General features: G+C 45.6%; 1 long non-coding RNA gene across 3 annotated transcripts in view; it reads left to right on the top strand.

Annotated features, from left to right (window-relative positions):
• The first annotated feature begins 244 nt into the window (after positions 1 to 244).
• Positions 245 to 17821, top strand: part of LOC139278053 (uncharacterized) — a 51998-nt gene continuing 34421 nt past the window's right edge. Inside the window, exon 1 of one of the 3 annotated variants that reach the window (XR_011596208.1) lies at positions 245 to 316. This is a non-coding gene — a long non-coding RNA (uncharacterized lncRNA). Of the gene's footprint in view, positions 317 to 476; positions 528 to 5940; positions 5985 to 17821 lie in introns of those variants that run through there. The other 2 variants (XR_011596205.1, XR_011596207.1) reach the window with 2 other exon arrangements.

Below are 17821 nucleotides of genomic sequence, written 5' to 3' on the forward strand. Positions count from 1 at the left end.
TTTTCACAGAACAGGAGCGGGAGAGGGAGCGAGATTTACACAGAGCCGGAAGGGGAGGAGCAGGATTTACACAGAGTGGAAGTGGGAGTGGGATTGACACAGAGCGGGAGCGGGGAGGAGCAGGATTGACACAGAGCGGGAGCGGGAACGGAATTTATGCAGAGCGGGAGCGGGAGCGGGAGTGGGATTTACACAGAGCGGGAGTGGGATTTACACGGAGCGGGAGCGGGGAGGAGCGGTTTGTTAAGAAACTGAGAAAGAAAAATCACCCAAGTGACATCTTTATCAGCGGTGGAGCCGGAGGAAATTGAGCTCAGTATTTAATCTCCTTTTTCACTCTTTTTAGTGTTCACTTTTTACTTTTAACTGAACTATAAATAAATCATGGAATAAATATTCAGAATAATTGATAACTAATATAAAAAATAGATTGAGAAGAGCAGAGAGTGAAACTAACGAAAGGGAAAATCTGGTGAAGTGAAGTCACGGAGAGCACAAAGGCGGAGCTCTGAGTCTGAGTAAACCTGGTCAGTAAACAGCAAGGTGTTTCCTCTTTGTAACATTGCTGCCTACCGCATTTTAATTTAAATGTAATTGAATAAATAGATTAAGGCCATCCCTCCATTGTCCACTCCAGATTACAGCCATCCCTCCTTCCTCCTTTTATCACCTACACATCCTGCTCTTGCCCCTGCCGAAGCACCACTCCAAAAGTGCCTCTTGTTGCTGTCATTGTTGTCGACAGTAGCAGAGCAACAAATTCTTGAGGTGGACAGTAGAAACATGGAAACATAGAAACATTGAAAATAGTGCAGGAGTAGGCCATTCAGCCCTTCAAGCCTGCACCTATTCAATAAGATCATGGCTGATCATTCACCTCAGTACCCCTTTCCTGCTTTCCTTGATCCCTTTAGCCGTGAGGGCCATATCTAACTCCCTCTTGAATTTATCCAATGAACTGGCATCAACAACTCTCTGTGGTAGGGAATTCCACACACTAACAACTCTCTGAGTGAAGAAGTTTCTCCTCATCTAAGTCCTAAATGGCTTACCCCTTATCCTTAGACTGTGTCCCCTGGTTCTGGACTTCCCCAATATTGGGAACATTCTTCTTGCATCTAACTTGTCCAGTCCCATCGGAATTTTATATGTTTCCAAGAGATCCCCTCTCATCCTTCTAAGTTCCAGTGAATAAAGGCCCAGTCGATCCAATCTCTCCTCATATGTCAGTCCAGCCATCTCTGGAATCAGTCTGGTAAACCTTTGCTGCACTCCCTCAATAGCAAGAATATCCTTCCTCAGATTAGAAGACCAAAACTGAACACAATATTCCAGGTGAGGCCTCACCAAGGCCTTGCACAACTACAGTAAGATCTCCTTGCTCCTATACACAAATTCTCTAGCTATGAAGGCCAACATACCATTTGCCTTCTTCAGCGCCTGATGTACCTGCATGCCAACTTTCAATGACTCATGTACCATGACACCCAGGTCTCGTTGCACCTCCACTTTTCCGAATCTGCCGCCATTCAGATAATATTCTGCCTTCCTGTTTTTGCACCCAAAGTGTATAACCTCACACTTATCCACATTATACTGCATCTGCCATGCATTTGCCCACTCACCTAACCTGTCCAAGTCAACCTGCAGCCTCATAGCATCCTCCTCACAACTCACACTGCCATCCAGTTTAGTGTCATCTGCAAACTTGGAGACAGTACATTTAATTCCTTTGTCTAAACCATTAATGTATATTGTAAATAGCTGGGGTCCCAGCACTGAACCTTGCGGTACCCCACTAGTCATTGCCTGCCATTCTGAAAAGGACCCATTTATTTCTAATCTTTGCTTCCTGTCTGCCAATCATTTCACTATCCACGTCAGTACATTACCTCCAATACCATGTGCTTTAATTTTGCACACTAATCTCTTGTGTGGAACCTTGTCAAAAGCCTTTTGAAAGTCTAAATACACCACATCCACTGGTTCCCCTTTGTCCACTCTACTAGTTACATCCTCAAAGAATTCCAGAAGATTTGTCAAGCATGATTTCCCTTTCATAAATCCATGCTGACTTGGACCGATCCTGTTACTGCTTTCCAGATGCGCTGCTATTACATCTTTAATAATTGATTCCAACATTTTCCCCACCACCGATGTCATGCTGACTGGTCTATAATTCCCTGTTTTCTCTCTCCCTCCTTTCTTACAAAGTGGGGTTACATTAGCTACCCTCCAGTCCATAGGAACTGATCCAGAGTCGATAGAATGTTGGAAAATGGCCACCAATGCATCCACTATTTCTAGGGCCACTTCCTTAAGTACTCTGGGATGCAGAGTATCAGACCCTGGGGATTTATCGGCCTTGAATCCATCAATTTTCCGAACACAATTTGCTGACTAATAGGGATTTGCTTTAATTCCTCCTTCTCGCTAGACCCTCGGTCCCCTAGTATTTCCAGAATATTATTTGTGTCTTCCTTAGTGAAGACAGAACCAAAGAATTTGTTCAATTGGTCTGCCATTTCTTTGTTCCCCATTATAAATTCACCTGATTCTGACTGTAAGGGACCCACATTTGTCTTCATTAACCTTTTTCTCTTCACATATCTGTAGAAGCTTTTGCAGTCAGTTTTTATGTTCCCTGCAAGCTTACTCTCATATTCTAATTTCCCCCTCCTAATTAAACCCTTTGTCGTCCTCTGCTGATTTCTAAATTTCTCCCAGTCCTCAGGTTTGCTGCTTTTTTTGTCCACTTGAAATGCCTCTTCCTTGGATTTAACACTATCCCTAATTTCCCTTGTTAGCTACAGCTGAACCACCTTCCCCATTTTATTTTTACGCAAGACAGGGATGTATAATTGTTGAAGTTCATCCATGTGATCTTTAAATGTCTGTCATTGCCTTTCCACCGTCAACCCTTTAAGTATCATTCGCCAGTCTATTCTAGCCAATTTACGTCTCATTCCGTCGAAGTTACCTTTATTAAGTTCAGGACTCTAGTCTCTGAATTAACTGTGTCACTCTCCATCTTAATGAAGAATTCTATCATATTATGATCACTCTTCCCCAAGGGGCCTCACACAACAAGATTGCTAATTAATCCTCCCTCATTACACAACACCCAGTCAAGGATGGCCAGTTCTCTAGTTGGTTCCTCGACATATTGGTCTCAAAAACCATCCCTTATACACTCCAGGAAATCCTCCTCCACCGTATTGCTACCAGTTTGGTTTGCCCAATCTATATGTAGATTAAAGTCATCCATGATAACTGCTGTACCTTTATTGCACGCATCCCTAATTTCCTGTTTGATGCCATCCCCAACCTCTCTATGACTGTTTGGTGGTTTGTACACAACTCCCACGAGCATTTTCTGCCCTTTGGTGTTCCGCAGCTCTACCCATACAGATTCTCCCTCATCCACGCTAATGTCCTTCCTTACTATTGCATTAATCTCCTCTTTAACCAGCAACGCTACCCCACCTCCTTTTCCTTTCTGTCTATCCTTCCTGAATATTGAATACCCCTGGAAGTTGAGTTACCAGCCTTGGTCACGCTGGAGCCATGTCTTGGTAATCCCGATTACATCGTATCCGTTAACAGCTATCTGTGCAGTTAAATCATCCACCTTATTACAAATGCTCCTCACATTGAGACACAGAGCCTTCAGGCTTGTTTTTCTAACACTCTTTGTCCTTTTAGAATTATGTTGTAATGTGGCCCTTTTTGATTTTTGCCTTTGAGTTTTCTGCCCTTAAGTTCTACTTTTCTCCTTTATACCTTTTGCTTCTGACCCCATTTTACTTCCCTCTGACTTCCTGCATAGGTTCCTATCCGCCTGCCCTATTAGTTTAAATCCTCCCCAACAGCACTCGCAAACACTCCCCCTAGGACATCAGTTCCAGTCCTGCCGAGGTGCAGACCATTCAGTTTGTATCTGTCTTCTTGGTGAAGACAGATGCAAATTCACATTTAGTATCTCAGCTATGCCTCTGCCTCCATGTGTCAGTATCCTTTTTGGTCCCTAATTCACCTTTTATTACTTATTTACAATTTTTGTGCCTGGCATCATGTCTGCGGCTGCAGAAACTCCTGTCTGTTCCCCGAACTATCAAATCCACTACCACTATGTCCTTCCAGATCTTCCTCCTCCTCCCTTGTACAGCAAAGCCACACATAGTGCTGTGGACTTAGCTCTGGCTGTACTTCCCAGAGGAACCATCGCTCTCACCACTGGTTGGAGGGAGATATTCACTCACGGGAATCCTGCACTACCTGCCTGGTCCCCTTGTTGTGTCTGACGGTCACCCATTCCCTCCCTGTCTGCAAACTGGTATGCTACAGGGTGAGCACACCCTGAAACGTGTTATCCACATAGCTCTCAGCCTCACGGATGCACCACAGTGATGCCAACTGCTGCTTAAGCTCCAAAACCCGGAGCTCGAGCTCCTCTAGCCGACGACACTTCCTGCACATGTGGTTGACCAGGACATGAGAAGTATCCTGGAGTTCCCACATGGCACAGAATGTGTGTTCCACGGGCCTGAGGCACCCTGCCATGCCTCTATTTATTCGACTATTAACTATCTTACAGAAATAAACCTAAGGCGAAGGGGCAGAAATTAATTATAGCCCAGGAACTTTAGAATAGTTTGAGATTTAGCGCCAGGCACTAATGAATCACGCTGCAGGCAAAATTAAATCTTATTTCTCAAAGGATTGGTGCATTAAATCAAGTGCGAATGGCCAAGCTTCATGGCGTTAGATTCAAAGCGCTAAGCATTATCAGGTGCAGTCTAATCACAAGTATTCATTGCCACAGAATCTTTTCAGTCCATAAAGGGGAGGTTCATTGATGCTGCAGAACCTCATTCTAGTGCAGCACTTTGATATGTTGTGAGAATAAAAATGTCACTAATTTTTAGTGGCCACAACATTCAGGAGACTAAACAATGTTTAAATGATTGAATTCAACTGTTGCATAGTGTCAAACTGACAAGGAAGCAGTGAAACAGCACTAACCACACAGCTGCAACTCATTACTCATGATCCCTTTAAGTAGCGCCCCTGGAGCCAGCATCTGCCTGCTTGACTCCTCCTCTTCCTGTCGCTGGCCGGGTGAAGTACTAAGACAGGGGGCGACAATGAATTTTGCAGATCGGGCGCCCAGTGAGCATTGCACAATCATCGACGTCACAATCTGCCTGGCGTGAAGTCTCTGGTGCTAACTCGTAGCGGCGGCGCTACGGGGGGGCAGGTTTGGCGTATGTCGCAGGATTTGCCTCAGTGTGGAGCTACCGCCTCAGTGCCCACTTAGCGCCCCCGCTAGCTGCCAAAGGAGGCCCGAAGGTCCCGAATTTTACCCACTAAGTGTCTTAAAAGTCAGGCCTACCTTTATCTCTCGCCGCGTCGCTTGCTCTCTTAGTTTTAAATCTTTGGGACCAAAATTTGGTTGGTGTCCGCCAGCCGTTAGCGTCCCAGAGAGGCGTTACCGTGCCGCTAATGGCTTAGTACCCAGGGTCGGTGATGTCACCACCTGCTGCAAACTTTAACTCACCACAGAAAACTGCTGTTCACAACTGACGGTTACGGGGGCGGAGTAGTAGCCGGGGCACAGAGGTCGTGGTGAATGCTCTGTATTTCGCTGGCAGAGTGTGTCGGTGTGGGTGTGCTGCAGCTGCTGAGTACTTACCTCATTGACTAGCATTTCGGCTCCATTGACGAGCACCATCTCGCTCTTACCATCGGCAACTTGATGGGGGCAGCGCTGGCACACCACGTGGTGCTGCAGCGACTACTTTAAAAGCACCGGCTACACAGACGGGATATGACCAATGTGGGTCCACGCCTGAGGAGACACCGCAGATATTGGGGCCGGAGGCCTTATTGCCCCCCCTCCCCCGAGGGTTTACCGTGAGCATTCTTCGTACCTTGATATGTCCGAGGAGCAGTGAATAAGAAGGCTACGGTTCCACAAGGAGGTACATACGAACATATGAACAATAACGGACAGGTATAGACCATCTGGTCCATCGAGCGTGTCCCACACAATTGCGATACCTTGTGTATCACAACATATACACTCCACCCCACCCCAAACCATGTGGTGTCCTGGGAGGGGCAAAAATTTAGATAAAAAACCCAGGCCAATTTGGGAAAAAAAAATCTGGGAAATTCCTCTCTCATCCATTTAGGCGATCAAAACTAGTCCAGAAGATCACTCTGGCCATGAAATTCCCTGCAGTACCTACCTTCTGTAAAAGGTGATCTCGACCGCAGCCAGAAACAAATCAAGCTTCTGCTTGACGGAATTCAGCAAGTCTCCATCCGCCACATGAAACAGCAGCTTGTTCCAGAGGTCTACTATTCTCTGGGAAAAGAGCCACCTCCTGACGTTTAACCTAGATCTAGCTCTATACAACTTACATTTGTGACTCCAGGTCCTTCCTAACCTATTTAATTGAAATAAACTGTCAGTAGGAACACCGTCTTTTCTCTTCATTACCTTATAAACCTCAATAAAATCCCCCCTAAGTCTACGCTGCTCTGAGGTATAGTGTCCCAACTCATTTAGCTATCTTGATAACTAAGATGCTTTAAAGTCTAGTGGCCCTCTTCTGCACCCTTTCCAGAGTCTCAATATCGCCCACCATGTGAGGAGACCAAAGCTGGACACAGTATTCCAAGTGCGGCCTGACTAAGGTCTTGTACAAGGACAAAACAGTACGCCTCACCTTATACTCAATTGCCCCAACACCCGATTTGCTCCAGCGATCACTGCACAGCTTTGCTCATGCACCTTTAAGGATGCATGCACTTGTATGCCCAAATCTCTTTCTATCTCCACCATCTTTAATGCCTTTCCCTGGAGGGTGTACAAGTGTTGAGCGCTGCCCACATGTATAACACTGCACAATCCGCGCTTTTTTTTCTCTGCTGCATCCTCTGCTGCCGCCTCCTCACAGGTCCACCAAGAGTGACAATTCAAGAGTGACAGATGCCTGACTTTTATACATTTTAACCAATCTCCTATGCAGTTGCTCACAGTAAATTGAAAGAGACTCTCTCATACGAATAGAGTGTTATGTGAAATGATGCAGAATGTATTGTTATTATGGCCACTGACTTACAGTGACTGTATACGTAAAATTGTACTTTAATACATGGTAATGTAAGATTTGGACTGGTGTTTTGGGGAACATATTGTGTAATTCTGTACATTGTTATATGAAAGTTATGAAGGAATACCTCGATTGTTGTTATGTTTCTTTATATATGTAACTAATTTTTATACCCTTTTTAAAAGCCTAGGATACAGTGGAAAGTAGTCGGTGATAGGCAGTATGTGTGTGAGATTTAGCAGCAATGAGGGGGTTTGGTGGGAGTTAACTGGGCTTTGGCAGCATTGGGGCTAGTCTGGTGGTTTGCCAGTGGTGTGGAGGTGAATGTGACATTTGTTAACTGGAAGATTGGTGGGATGTCGAAATAGTCAGGGGGCTTTGTGGTTTGATAACAGTGAGGGGAGTCCCAATGTCTGGGAGTAGTGTGGAGCGGGGGCAGGGTGCGGGGGTGGGTGCTTGGACGGGGGGGGGTGTCCAGAGGTCTGATAACAAGAGAAGGTGCAGTTTGTGGAAGTATTGGAGAAAGGGTTGCCTTAAGTCTAGTTTCAGTAAATGGCAGCTGGGATTAAGGCTATAAAGTGTTGGGAACTGCTTCCATTGGAGTCAGTGGTGTGTATATTTGAGACTAGCTCACTGGTGAACTCAGCCTGCCATGAGCAGGGATGGACGGCTGTTTAGGTGAGTTGTAACATGGCGGGTATTGCAGCACTGAATATTATTCCTTCATTCCATAGATCACTGACGGACAGGTGAGAGAGTTGGACAATGGTGTCAGTGAGCTGGATGTTATTGGGGCAGAGACGGTAGTTTTAGGAGTGGGTGCAGAGCAGCAGGTTAGAAACACTGAGGAGGGGCCTTCTGGAGTCTAGCAGGAGTGGGGTCTCGAAGCACTGAGCAGGGGCCTGAGTCTAAAAGCACTGGGCAGCGGGGGGAGGGGCTCCAGGCCCTGGAAGCACTAGGAAGGGCATACTGATGCTAATAGCTCCATGATTGATATGAACAACACAGTTCAGATGAAGCAAGGCTCTGAGAGAGGGCAAAAAATCAGCAAAGTACAGCCCAATAATTCAAATTCATCTTCCAGCTAGATTTAAAATGAAAAAAAAACACATTTGACTTTTAGAATTTTTGACTGTTTTTAATAAATAGTTGTTATTTTGGATTTCTAAATCTAAACAATAAAAATGACAAGTGCTGTTAAACTGTATGTCTATCTCTGACTGACTGGCTCTGGGATAAAATTAAGCAGTTCATAATATATTAAGCACTTGATAGTACCTAGCTACCTGAGAAATACTGAAAATCCGTTCACCAGCTTGTTTGGAAATCATTTGGGAAAACAAAAGAACTCCGAAGTCCCGTTACAGGATTACAAAACCCTCTCTTCTATTTGGGTTGAGAGAAACACTATTGCACGCTGGCAAATTATGCAAATGGCGTACCCTTCAGTTGGCAGTGTCATGGCTCTGGGCAAAAAATATGAACTTTAACCCCATACTTTTGAAAGAAGGGGAGGTCTTCAAGCAGAAACGTTAATGAAGGAACTCAAAGATTCAAAAGACAAGTTTGTAGGTAGATTTAATCATGTTATTGTGAAATATACTTTTTATGTTTCTAGGGGCTAGAACCTCCCCTTTTTTGGCATGCTTAACGCACACTTAATGCCCATTTTACCGCTGAAATGGTGTATAACGCCCATATATCGCCCATTTTGGCACAAAATGGAAACTGACAGGTATTTTTCGGAAACTTAGCGCTGAGCGTTACTTTCCCCATGTGCTTAACGCCAGGAAAAAATATTACCACCAGCCCACTTTTTTTGGGCGGAATCATCAGAATGGGCGAAATCAACGGCCATAATATCGCCCAGCGTTACTTTCAGCACTGATTTAACGCCGAGATTCAATATTAACGCCCACTCACTTTTTATTGTCGTAAAAAGCATATTTACCCAAACTAGCGGCCATGAGATCGCCCAGCATCACTTTCACCACCTCACACACATATCATCCACAATATCGCTCGCCCAAAATAACGTCCAGAAAAAATGGAACTAACCGGAACTGATCTCAGCATTATGGATGCCATGTTCTAGATCACATGTCGCATCCTTTAAAAGGCTGCTGTGATTCAACCTCGATGGAGTTCGGATGTACTCTGCAGGTTGTTGGAGTTGATGTGAACATGTCTAAAAACATCTTGACCATAGAGTGACCAATTGGAATTGAAGAGGTGTCTTCATTGGGACATTGTTTGTGACCAATCAGTGGAAAATAGAGAGCTACTGCAATGGGGCCTGTCCTTTCTCACCCTCTCTTGGTGACCAATTACATGCTGCAGATTCAACATCACCAAAGGAACACTCCACTGCATTATTTTTCCAAAGTAAGAAGTGCCAGACTGATGAGGAGGACCAGACGTTACACCTCCGGCAAGTACAAGGAGCAGCATTCTTACCTCGACTTGCCCGACACCACCTGCCTTCAGAGACTGCGCTTCCACAAAGAGGTTATCACTGAGGTATGCCAACTGATAATGGGAGATCTGAAGCCTGCCAGCACCATCAGTACTGCACTGTCCGTCGAGGTCAAAGTCACTGTGGCACTGTCATTCTACGCCTCGGGTACTTTTCAGGCCACAGCTGGAGACATTTGCGGACTTTCTCAGCATGCCACACATCGCTGCATTAGACAGGTCACTGAAGTCCTGTACGCATGCAGGAGGGACTTGATCAGCTTTCCTATGACCAGGGAGGCACAGAGTGAGAGGGCTCTAGGATTCTCCAGAATTGCAAACTTCCCCAAGGTGCAGGGAGCAATAGACTGATCGCACATCGCGATGCAGGCACCTTTTCAGGATGCAGAGGTTTACAGGAACCGCAAGGGATTCCACTCCCTGACTGTCGAACTGGTTGTCGACCAACAGCAAATTATACTGGCAGTGAATGCTCAATTTTCTGGCAGCATCCATGATGCTCACATTCTCCATGAGAGCACTGTATCTGACTTGTTTAACAATCAATTGTTACATCTCTTAATTCTTAATGAGATGCGAATTCCAGTTGTAGTTTAAAATAACTTTATTTCGGCAGCTGCAACAACTTCTGGCAGAATGCCAGTTCTTTTGTTACACTGGAACACATAGCAAAAAATGGCTGTACTTATACCTGGATCAATTTACAATAATGAGCTCACCCCCTTTGACCTTATTGGCTCAATTGATTCAACAGTATGTGTTGCTAACCCATGGTTGACTCTCAGCCCAAAGTCCTGAAATGTCAAAGCTGATTGATGGTGGAATGCATTCTCCCAGCTTTGCAGCTTGTATGTATTCTCTATCAATCCCCCCTTTGATTCTTTCACAAACTGAATCATAAAACATCAGGTATCACTGGTTAAGCATTCTGCAAAATAATTTCATACATGTTAATAGAGTTTCCTTCTAAAATTTGTTGATGTGTTTCGCCACATGTCCGGACGAGTAACTCCCACACAAATTTACACCAACCCGAATTCCATCGTGGCCACAATGGAATTCTGGTTTTAGTAGGTTAATTAAACTCATTCCAATTTAATCTAAATCAATATCTTAATTCAACCAGGAAACAACCTTCCCTTAAACATAACATACCCCCGTGCCATGTACAGATGGTCTGCTGGGACCTGCAAGGCATCTCACCTGCGGGACAGCAGCTACAATCGCCTGGTTGCAACAACATTTAATCAACATAAACAAACAATATAAAAGTAAAGTAATTACAACAAATAGAATTAAACCTTCCACCAATGAAGTTCCTATTGAACCAAGCCATTCAGTGGCCCCGCTCCATAAAGTGAATGATGGGGGTTGCTTAAGTTTTCCTACCTCCTTTTGGATATGCTCCGTTAAGTGGGTAATTTCTTCGGAGCTATCTGGGATATACGTGCAACACTCAGTTCCGAGTAGGACACAAGTACCTCCCTTTTCAGCCAGGATGTCGTCAAGGGCCAGTCTATTCTGTAGGGCTACTGTGCGGATTGCTGCATTGATTTTAACTAGGGCCTCTGAGGTATCCTTGGCTACCCGTTCCACAACGGATGCCATGTTAATGGATTCCCTTGCCAGTCTGGCGGTCCCATACCTGGGGATCAGAATGGCAAAGAACCTCTCTGTTTCTGTGATAGCTCTCTTAGGACGGTGTAGATGTTATGACAGGGACTTTATATGATACATATATGGCACAATGTAGGCTAAATAGCAGGATCCTGTCCAATTCTGGGGCAGCCAAGGGCAGGTCTTGTGGCCACACACCCAATAGGTGCCATTATAGGCAATGAATGTTAGCTGTTTCTTTGTCAGCAACACTCCGGGGCCTGTCCAGGCTTTTCCATCTGTTTTATTCAGAATCCCCGTTACGTTAAGAACTCCCACATCGGCCCAGTTTGGACGGTTCCGTGGCTTGATTATATTATAATTCCGGGAGTAGTTATTATACCCCATATTTTGGCTCCCCTTCATGTTTCTAATCAGACAGACTGATTCCCCCGGTCTTCCTATCCCCGTTGTATTAGTGATAACAAAAAATGGGGGCCGTTTGGAATTATTGTAGCATGGTTGGTACCCCCCTTCAAAGGTAGTCAGATTGTAACCTGCTGACTTCCATTTAGGTGCCCAGTTTTCCGTATCCTAAAACGCATTGCCTGTTTTGTTTTGATTAATTATCCACTCAGCCATTTCCGAGATATTCAAGGGAATTGGCCTCAAGGGAATCCCTCCCTTTGAGTGAATAGGAATATGCGCACACACCCAACAACTGGAAATGTTACCTTGTTTGACATAAATGTATGACATATATAAAAAGGTATTAACATGTAATTCCCTGTGTTCTCTATTATTTCCCTTTGGTGCAGAGGGTCAGCTAGTAAGAAATAGGCAAATGCCTAGAATACTTCGTCAGTAGTACAGTAAATTTATACATTTTGGCAAAAAGTAATTGTCCTTATTAGATTTCAGCTTCCGTTACGGGTGCGCGTTTAACATGTGAGGCGTGGATCCAGGCTTTCTTTCCTTGGACTTTAACAACTGCCTGGGTGGTCAATAACACTTGGTAAGGTCCCTCCCACTTGGCACCCAAAGGTTCTTTATGCAACTTTTTCACATAAACCCAGACTCCCGGGATGATGTCGTGTCCTCCTTCGGGTGGATTACCCCAAGCTGCCGATACCTGTCGGGAAACAGAACTAATAGCATTGGTTAGGTTCTGACAGTATAATAACAGAGTGTCACTCATTAAGTGAACATCAGCTTTCCGTAAATAAATAGTTCCTGGCGGCGACATGGGTCTTCCTGTTATAATTTCAAATGGGCTTCGACCTATAGTTCTCTTTGGGGTTGCCCTAATGCTACATAGCACAATTGGTGTTCCTTCTTGGTGATATTTGGCAAGCCGTTGTTTCAGAGTTTGATTCATTCGCTCTACTTGTCCTGATGATTGTGGGTGATAAGGACAGTGTAAATCCCACGTAATGTTCAGTAACCTACAGACTTCTTGGCAGACAGCACCTGTGAAGTGAATTCCCAGATCTGAGTCAATGCTACTCGGGACACCCCATCGGGGAATGTAATCCTTACACAAGACCTTTGCAGTGTGATTGGCTGTGGCTCTTTTAGTTGGGACAGCTTCTACCCATCTAGAGAATCTGTCGACCATGACAAGAATGTTAGTGTTACCTTGGCATGGAGGGAGAGATATATAATCGGCCTGCAGATGCTGGAATGGTCCGACAGGGGCAGGGGGCCTTAGTTGGAGCATTACCATGATAGAAACATAGAAACATAGAAAATAGGTGCAGGAATAGGCTATTCGGCCCTTCTAGCCTGCACCGCCATTCAATGAGTTCATATGAACATGCAACTTCAGTACTCCCTTCCTGCTTTCTCGCCATACCCCTTGATCCCCCGAGTAGTAAGGACTTCATCTAACTCCCTTTTGAATATATTCCCTCCCTCATGGCCACTGTCATCCTTTTCACAACCTCTGACATTCCCTCCTTCATGGACACTATTCCATAACTGATGTTCCCGGTTATCGTTCCCATTTCCCGTGCCATTGCTGTTACTTCTCCCGACAGTCCCGCTACCTCATCACCCACCCCACTGATGGTGTCCAGGAGTGATCGGGTAAGGTCAATGCTCTCCGCACTCAATGCCATCATCTGAACCTCATCTTTTGCATCCTGCAACTCAGGAGAGCGTGATCAATTTCTTCTTCCCCTCATCCTGGGTCTGCCTCACAGCATCCCAGTGGGAGAAGCAGGCTCGGACGGTGGGGCCCTGGTGTTACTTGCTGCATCCCACTACTGGGACCCGCAACCTCGGATTGTGAGAAACCAAGGAATGTCCCACCAGAACTCAAATCACTAGCCATGGAAGAGGCTCGCAACTCTGATAACTGCACATTCTCCAAATTCAGTGTATAAGTGGTAGCTGCATCCAGCTGACCCAACTCCCCTTCACCCCCATGTTGGTCTGGAGGGTTGGCTTTGAAGATGATCTCATGCTCAGGCTTGTCCGCGTCCGAATCTTCTTCTGGATCTTCAGGATTGGCATCGGGTTCTGCAAAATACAACAGAACAGTCACATGGTTAGCAGCAGAGGAGGGAGCAGGATGGGTGGGTGGCATGAGTAGGATCACACATAGAAGACCAGGCAGCAGGTTGATTTGAAGGGCCACAATGAATTTTCAGGACTTACCCTCTCCCTCGCGTGTGGGCCCAGCTTGTGCTGTACTGATTGATGGGTCCTGCCTGGAGAAAAACAAATCAGCCACCCTCTCTTCCAAGGGTGTCAGTAGGTGCAGATTTGGTGGGCCTCCTCCTGTTCGATTTCTTTCCCTTTTGTTGTGGGACAATTTCTTCTGCAAAGATGAAATGGGTCCAGAATTATTTTTCTGGCAGACCACACAACGGTCTTCTACCAGCTGGGCGTGTTTTTTAAATCCCCGACCTCACCAGCTTTTCTGGAACCATGTCGTTATCTGTTGTGAGGCCAAGTGTCCCCACAAGTGGATCTGTTGGGCTAAAAAAGGCATAAGCACTTGTGGCGCGACTGGCTTGTCGGTAACTCTTTGTCTCCGACACCATCTTCGCAATGCTTAATTCCTGCCTCAATCCATGTCCATTTTTCCTCTCGGGAGCACTCGCCTTGCATTGTTTGAAGGTCTCGTGTCAGAGTACTGAGTGCTTTCAATCTGCACATCTGTGTTGGTTCTTCTGGGGGAGCGCCCTGTGAAGCGGCATCTTTAGCTGCCTGGTCGGCTAGGGCATTTCCCTGTGCTTCCGTGGTATTTTCCTTGGTATGTGTCATGTATTTAACTGACCTAAGTTGTACACTGTGAGAACATTGACCACTAGGTGGTGAACAAGTGGGAGACACTCCTAACCTGGCCTTTCAGGTGTAAAAGGGGATGCTCCACCCACTTTCATCACTTCAGTGCTGGAATAAAGGTTACTGGTCACAGAGTGACCTTCTCTCAAGTATGGGCCTCACGTGCATTTGTACTGTATAGTAAGGACTCATGAGTATGGGCCTTACACTTCAGGATGGACACTTCCTGAGGTAATTGTATGGCCTCTAGTAAGTCTTGGACTTCTTTTTCATTTCAGATAGGTGTACCAGCAGCAGTGAGGAATCCTCTTTTCTGCCATAACAGACCAAAGTCGTGAGCGACTCCAAAAGCATAACGCGAATCTGTGTAGACGTTAGCTGTCTGTCCTTCTGCTATTCGAAATGCTTCTGACACGGCCCGTAACTCGGCCTGTTGTGCTGATGTTCCTGAGGGTAAACATCCTTTTGCCACTACCTCATATAAGGTTGTAACTGCCCATCCTGCTTTTCTGGTACCATTGTCAACAAAGGAGGAACCATCTGTAAACAGGATGAGGTCTGGGTTGTGCAGAGGCTCCTCTGCTGCTAAGGCTGCTTCTTCTGTTTCTTTTAAAATCTCCACGCAGTCATGCTCTTCACATTCTCCCCACTCTTGCTCCCTCGATTCTGACATCGGGAGCATAGCTGCGGGTCTAACAGGGCTGGCCCAGATGATATGGAGATGAGGAGCTTCCAAAACTGCTGTCCAGCGGGTCCATCTAGCTGCCGTCACCTGAGACATTCTATTCATAGACAGCAAAGTGTGTATGGTGTGGGGACACTTGACAATCAGCTTTTGGACAAGGACTAGACTCGCAGTGATTATTACTGCTTGACATGTAGCTTCCATGGCCCTTAGGCAACTTCCCCATCCGAGGGCTACCACATCCAGTTTTGCCGAATAATAACCAATAGGTCTTTGCCGATCCCCATGTTCCTGTGTCAGTATAGCTGTCATGTATCCTTCTTTCTCATGGACAAACAAGGTAAATGGCTTTCCACTGTCGGGGATTTCCAGAGCCGGTGCCGAACACAAGGCCTTTTTCAAACTCAGGAAGGCCTCTTGCTGTTCCTTAGTGAGAATGATGGCTTCTTTAGAGGCACGTTTCCCTTTAAGATATCATTCAAGGGCTGAGCAAGCTGTGTGAAGGAGTCAATCCAATTTCTGTTAAAGTTACACAATCCCAAAAAAGACCTTAGTTCCTGAATAGTGGTGGGTTTTTTAGCAGCCCGAATGGCTGCAGTTCTATCCTGGGTAAGTTCTCTCTTTCCTTGTGAAATCTTTTGACCCAGGTATACAACCTCTTCTTGGGATATTTGTGCTTTGTCAATGCTGGCTATATGTCCTTTCAGTCAAAGGTGGTCTCGCAGAACTCGTAGATCTTGTTCATGCTGTTCTTCCATGTTTGAAACTAGCAGTATATCGTCTACATATTGGATGACTGTGAATGACAGGGGAGGTAATTCTCGCAAATGGCTTTGTAAAGCCATGTGGAATACCGTAGGGCTGTTGTGGAAACCCTGCGGTAACTGGGTCCAAGTATACTGTTGTCCTTGGACAGTGAAAGCAAACCCACTGTCGAACCTCCGGTGCCAGAGGCACCGACCAAAATCCGTTGGCCATATCTATAACCGAGAAATATTTATGTTCCGGTTTGAGGGCATTAAAAATGGTGGAGGAATCTGTGACCAAAGGAGCTTTTTAATCAATACACTGGTTAGCTTTCCTATAATCGACAGTCAAACGCCAGGTCTCATTAGATTTCTGTACCGGCCACACGGGGCTATTGGAGGAGCTATGCATTTCAATAAGCACCCCTTGTTTCTCCAATTGCTGAATAACCGGTAAGATTCCCGCGATGGCAATTGGACTGATGGAATACTGTTCAATGCATGGAGGCTTGGTCCCGGTAAATGACGCAGGCTCCATCTGGAGTAGGCCACAATCGTTCTTATCTTTAGCCCATATCAGGTTTCCTTCAATTCTTCTTTCTTTAAAGTTCTAATTGACCATGTCACCCGACCATCCTCGAAATGCAATGATGAATCTACTTGGATTAGGAAGTCCATTCCAAAAAGGGGTTGATCTACTGGGCCTATCCAGACCGGCCCAGTTCATGTGGACCCAGCTCTATACGGTGTTGTCCTTTTAATTTCCATTTTATGGCCCCCCAACTCCATCGGCTGTACGTGCCCTACCATCCAACAGCAAAAAGTCACCATATTGTTGGGGTAAGCATGTTAATTCCGCCCCTGTGTCTAAAAGATAGTCCACATCCTTATCACCCACTCTCACAGTTATATATAGCCCATCTCCCCTCTGTTGTATTAGTGCAAGGAGGGGGGCCAGGGCAGGCTCTAATCGTTTTTTGCTATCCCAAGTAACTCCTTCTGTTGTTGTATTGTCAGTCGCTTAACTGCTTCTATGAGGTCATTATCTTGCGGCAAGCCTGATTTGTTGGCTGAATTGTATCCCTGGCCACGTCCTCTTCCCCGGCCGCGACCTTGCTGTTTCGCCCTGCACGTCTTGGCCCAATGACCTTCTTTCCCACAATAATGACATTTTCCAGGTTATTTTCCTAATGACTGTTTATCGGAATCCTGGGATTTCCATCCCATAGCCTGCACAGGACTTTAGCTCCCATATCCCTGTCTAATTGGTTACATCGCTCCATCAACGCTGCAAAGGTAGTTCCTCTACCTTCCCAGTCCGGTAACACTACCTTAAGCATTTTGGACAGTTCTGGCTTTAGACCTGCCACAAAAGTTGCTTTCAGGGGTCCAAACGCTTGTCCATCCATTTCCTCATCCGTATGATTCATACCCGAATGTTCTAACCACGTGCATCTAAACCGTTCGTCATACTCCAGGACCTCCTCTGTTCCTTTCTGTTGGCAGGCCGCAATTTTTCCCCAGTCTGTCTTAGCTGGACTGAAGGTTTGCAGCCAATGTTGAATCACATCCCACCCTGCGTTTAATTCTTGCTCATCCTGCCCCAAAGCTACTTCTACCTTGGTGTGCAATTTTCTTCTTTGTATTTTTGGCACCATTATGGTCAAAATTTGCACTCCGTCCCAGGGATGACGTTGATATATATTTCTTAAGTGGTCCAATTGGTCCCATGTTTTCACTCACCCTTTCTTTGGATTGGGCAACTTCTTGGACCATTTATCAATTTTCTCTGGGTCTGCCGGATCATGAACTAAGTATTTTGCATGCACCCTTATCTTTGTTTTTTTGCTTCCATCCTCATCCACAGTCTCTTCTGATTTGACTACAACTTGTCTTTTTTT

This window comes from Pristiophorus japonicus, chromosome 13, assembly GCF_044704955.1.
Source record: "Pristiophorus japonicus isolate sPriJap1 chromosome 13, sPriJap1.hap1, whole genome shotgun sequence".
NCBI lineage: Eukaryota > Metazoa > Chordata > Chondrichthyes > Pristiophoridae > Pristiophorus > Pristiophorus japonicus.